This window comes from Myotis myotis, unplaced genomic scaffold (assembly GCF_014108235.1).
Source record: "Myotis myotis isolate mMyoMyo1 unplaced genomic scaffold, mMyoMyo1.p scaffold_m19_p_2, whole genome shotgun sequence".
Taxonomy (NCBI): Eukaryota; Metazoa; Chordata; class Mammalia; order Chiroptera; family Vespertilionidae; genus Myotis; species Myotis myotis.
In genome coordinates, this window is record NW_023416324.1 from 171,214,357 (window position 1) to 171,219,750 (window position 5,394).

The following is a 5,394-nucleotide window of genomic DNA, read 5'->3' on the forward strand; positions in this document are numbered from 1 at the left end:
TGAATTTTTGGAGAGTTTTTTCTAGACCTTTGAAGTATGCCATTGGTATTTTAATGGGGACTGCATTGAATCTATAGATTGCTTTGGGTAGTATGGACATTTTAACGATGTTGATTCTACAAATCCATGGACATGGTATGTTCTTCCATTTGTTTATGTCTTCCTCTATCTCTTTTTTCAATGTCCTGTAGTTTTTCGAGTACAGGTCTCATACATACTTAGTTAAGTTTACTCCTATGTATCTTAATTTTTTTGGTGCAATGGTAAATGGAATTTTTTTGTTTGTTTCTCTTTCTATGAATTCATTATTGGTATATAAAAATGCCATAGGTTTCTGGGTGTTAATTTTGTATCCTGCTACATTGCCGAATTCATTTATTAGGTCTAGTAGTTTTTTGATGGAGTCTTTGGGGTTTCCTATGTATAGAATCATGTCATCTGTGAATAAGGACAGTTTTACTTCTTCTTTTCCAATTTGGATGCCTTTTATTTCTTCTACTTGTCTGATCACTATGGCTAGCACTTCCAGTATTATATTGAACAGGAGTAGTGAAAATGGGCACCCTGTTTTGTTCCTGTTCTTAGGGGAAATGAGTTTGGTTTTTGCCCATTGAGTATGATGTTGGTTGTAGGTTTGCCATATAATGCTTTTATTATGTTGAGGTATGATCCCTCTATTTACATTTTGCAGAGAGTTTTTATCAAGAAAGGGTGTTGGGTTTTGTCAAATGCTTCTTCTGCATCGATTGATATGATTATGTGATTTTTGTCTCTCAGTTTGTTTATGTGATGTATCGCATTTATTGATTTGCGGATATTGTACCATCCTTGCATCCCCAGAATAAATCCCACTTGGTCATAGTGTATGATCTTTCTATGTAATGCTGAATCCGACTTGCTAGAATTTTGTTGAGAATTTTATCATCTATGTTCATCAAAGATATTGGCCTGTAGTTATATTTTTTTTGTGTGTGGTGTCTTTATCTGGTTAAAGGGATTAGGGTAATGCTGGCTTCATAGAAGGAGCTTGGAAGTGTGCCTTCCTCTTGAATTTTTTGGGATAGTCTGAGGAGGACAGGTTTTAGTTCTTTGAATGCTTGGTAGAACTCCCTTGTAAAGCCTTCTAGACCTGGGCTTTTGTTTGCTGGAAGATTTTTTATCACTGCTTAACTTCTTCAGTAGTTATCGGCATATTCAGATTTTTGATTCTTCTTGATTGGGTTTTGGGAGCTAGTATTTTTCTAAGAATATGTCCATTTCATATAGGTTGTCCATTTTGTTGGAATAGAGTTGTTCATAGTATTTTTCATAATTGTTTGTATTTCTGTGGGATCAGTTGTTACTTCACCTTTTTCATTTCTGATTTTGTTTATTTGGGATCTCTCTCTTTGCTTCTTGGTGACCCTGGCTAGAGGTTCATCAATCTTGTTTATCCTTTCAAAGAACCAGCTCTTGGTTTTGTTGATCTGTTGTATTTTTGTTGTTGTTTTTTACCTCTATGTCCTCTTTCTCCACTCTGATCTTTTTTTATTAGTTGCTTCCTTCTGCTTATGCTGAGCTTTTCTTGTTGCTCTCTTTCTAACTCTTTGAGTTATAGGGTTAGATAATTTATTACCATTTATTTCTTGTTTTTTTGAAGTAGGCCTGCAGAGCTATGAACTTCCTTCTCAAGACTGCTTTCACTGTGTCCCATAGATTTTTGATTGTTGTGTTTTCATTGTTGTCTGTTGCCATGTGGCTTTTTATTTCTTCTTTGATCTCTTTGGTAACACAATCATTATTTAATAGCACACTATTTAGCCTCCAGATGTTTGATTTTTTTTCATTGTTTTTATTTTAGTTGATTTCTAGTTTTATGCCATTGTGATCTGAGAAGATGCTTGATATGATTTCTATCTTCTTGAATTTGAAGAGACTTTGCCTGTGTCCCAATATGTGGTGTATCTTTGAAAATGACCCATGTGCACTTGAGAAGAATGTATATTCTGTGACTTCGGGGTGAAATGTTCTGAAGATGTCAATTAATTCCATCTGATCTAGTGAGGCATTTAGGATTGATGTTTCTTTGCTGATTTTTTGTTTAGAGGATTTATCCAGTGGTGTTAGTGGGGTATTAAATTCCCCTACTATGACTGTATTGCTGTCAATATTTCCCTTGATATCCTCCAGAACTTATTTTTTTTATGTATTTGGGTGCTCCTGCATTGGGTGCATATATGTTTACCAGAGTTAATATCTTCTTGTTGAATTGTTCCCTTTAGTATTATGAAGTGGCCTTCCTTATCTCTTGTCATGGCCTTCACTTTGAGGTCTAATTTGTCAGATATAAGTATTGCTACCCCAGCTTTTTTTTTCATTTGCATTTGCCTGAAAAACCTTTTCCATCCCTTCACCATCAGGTTGTGTGAGTCCTTTGTTCAGAGGTGGGTTTCTGTAGACAGAAGATATATGGGTCATGTTTTCTTATCCACTCAGCTAATCTATGTCCTTTGATTGGGGCATTTGATCCATTTACATTTAAAGTTATTATTGATAGGTACTTGTTTGTTGCCATTTTTATTCTTTATCCCCACGTTCCTTCTTCCCTTCCTATTTCTTCTTTTTACAGCAGTCCCTTTAGCGTTGCTTGCATTGCTGGTTTGGTGGTCATAAACTTCCTTAGTCCTTTTTTGTTTTTGAAACTCCTGACTTCACCCTCAACTTTGATTGATAGCCTTGCTGGGTACAGTATTCTTGGATTCAAACCCTTGCTTTGCATCACTTTGTATATTTCATCCCATTCCCTTCTGGCTTGATGTGTTTCCATTGAGAAATCAGTGGATAGTCTGATGGGAGATTCTTTGTAAGTAAGTTTCTGTGTCTCTCTCTGGCAGCCTTTAAGATTCTTACTTTGTCATTGGTGTTTGCTAATTTAATTATAATGTGTCTTGATGTTGGTCTTTTTGGGTTGATCTTGTTTGAGACTCTGTGAGCTTCTTGGACTTTGTGAGTTTTTTCTTCTTCCCAATATCAAGGAAGTTTTCTGTCATTATTTCTTCAAATAGGTTTCCTATGCCTTGCTCAGTTTCCTCTCCTTCTGGGACCCCTATTATGTGGATATTGTTTCATTTCGAGTTGTCCCAAAGTTCCCTTAGGCTCTCCTCCTGTGTTTTTTTTTGTTTGTTTGTTTGTTTGTTTTGTTTTATAATATATTTTATTGGTTTTTTACAGAGAGGAAGGGAGAGGGATAGAGAGTTAGAAACATCGATGAGAGAGAAGCATAGATCAGCTGCCTCCTGCACACCCCCTACTGGGGATATGCCTGCAACCAAGGTACATGCCCTTGACTGGAATCGAACCTGGGACCCTTCAGTCCACAGGCTGATGCTCTATCCAGTGAGCCAAACCAGCTAGGCTCTCCTCCTGTTTTTTAAGCTATACTACCAATCCATGGTTCTCAAAACTGTCTGGTACTGGCACAAGAACAGACATATAGACCTATGGAACAAAACAGACAACCCAGAAATCGACCCAAGCCATTATGCTCAATTAATATTTGACAAAGGAGGCAAGAGCATACACTGGAGTCAAACAGTCTCTCAATAAATGGTGCTGGGAAATTTTGTCAAATACATGCAAAAAAATGAAACTAGATCACCAACTTACACCATACACAAAAACAAACTCAAAATGGCTAAAGGACTTAAATGTAAGATGGGAAACCATAAATATCTTACAAGACTTCATAGTCAGCAAAATAACAGACATATGTCATAGCAATATCTTTACAGACACAGCTCCTAGGGCAATGGAGACTAAGGAGAAAATAAACAAATGGGACTACATCAAAATAAATAGCTTCTTCATAGCGAAAGAAACCATCAACAAAATAATATGCATGGGGAAACATATTTGCCAATGATATTTCAGATAAAGGTTTAATCTCCAAAATTTACAGAGAACTCATACAACTTAACAAAAGGAAGATAAACGATCCAATCAAAAAATGGGCAAAGGGCCTAAATAGACACTTTTTTAAAGAGGACATTCAGAAAGCCCAGAGACATATGAAAACATGCTCAAAGTCACTAATAAACCAAGAGATGCAAATCAAAACAACAATGAAATACCATCTCACACCTGTCAGAATGGCTATCATCAACAAATCAACAAATGACAAGTATTGAGAAAAAGGAACCCTCTTTCACTGCTGGTGGGAATGCAGACTGGTGCAGCCACTGTGGAAGACAGTATGGAGTTTTCTCAAGTTAAAAAAGGAACTCCCATTTGAACCAGTAATCCCACTTCTAGGAATATATCCCAAGAAACCAGAAACACCAATCAGAAAGGATATATGCACCCCTATGTTTATAGCAGCACAATTTATAATAGCTAAGATTTGGAAACAGCCTAAGTGCCCATCAGCAGATAAATAGATTAAAAAACTGTGGTACATCTACATAATGGAATACTATGTCACTATAAAAAAGAAGGATTTTTTACCATTTGCAGCAGCATGGATAGAACTGGAGAGCATTATGCTAAGCAAAATAAGCCAGTCGGAGAAAGATAAATATCACATGATTTCACTCATATGTGGGATATGATAATCAACATAATTTGATGAACAAGAATAGATCCAGACAAATGGCAGGGGAGGAAGGGGTTAGAGTGCAACCAAATGATTTGTATGCATGCATATTAGCATAACCAATGGACACAGACGTTGGGGTGGTGGGGGCTTGCCAGGCTTGGGAATGGCTAGAGGGCGGAGGAGGGGGTGTGGCAAGCAGGAAAAAAGGAGACATATGTAAAGCTTTAGACAATAAATTTTTAAAAATGCCAAAAAAAAGAAAGAAAGTAAAGCTCATCTCTGAGATGGGAAACACATAAGAAATAAACACTTTAGAAGAAGGAAAAATATTCGCTCAATTTGGGACATGCTGAATTTGAGGTGCATATGAGAGACTTTACAAGGAAGTTAAATATGTGGGTTTGAATCTTGGGTGGGTAATCCAGTCTAACAATCTGATATTGGGAGTCATTAGAATCCAGAGAGTAATTAAAACCACTAGAATAAGTAAAATTTCTGAGAGAGAGTATTTAAAGTGAGAAAAGAAAAGGGTCAAAGGAAAAAAGTAAAAAGCCTGATGAATGCCAGCACTTAATAGAAGAACAGAGCTCAGGTACTCCTTGAAAGAGACTGAGAAAGAACATCCAGGAAGATAGGAAGAAAACCAGCACAGTTTAATGTCACAGAGCCAAGGGACATGATCTAGCAAGGGCAAGAGTTTCAAATAATTAGAAAATGTCTATTGCAATAAAGATTAAAGAAAAGATATAGCTAGGGCAAATTTACTACTGATTTCATGACAGCAGCTCCAGTAGAATGGTGAGAGCAGGAACAAGACTGCA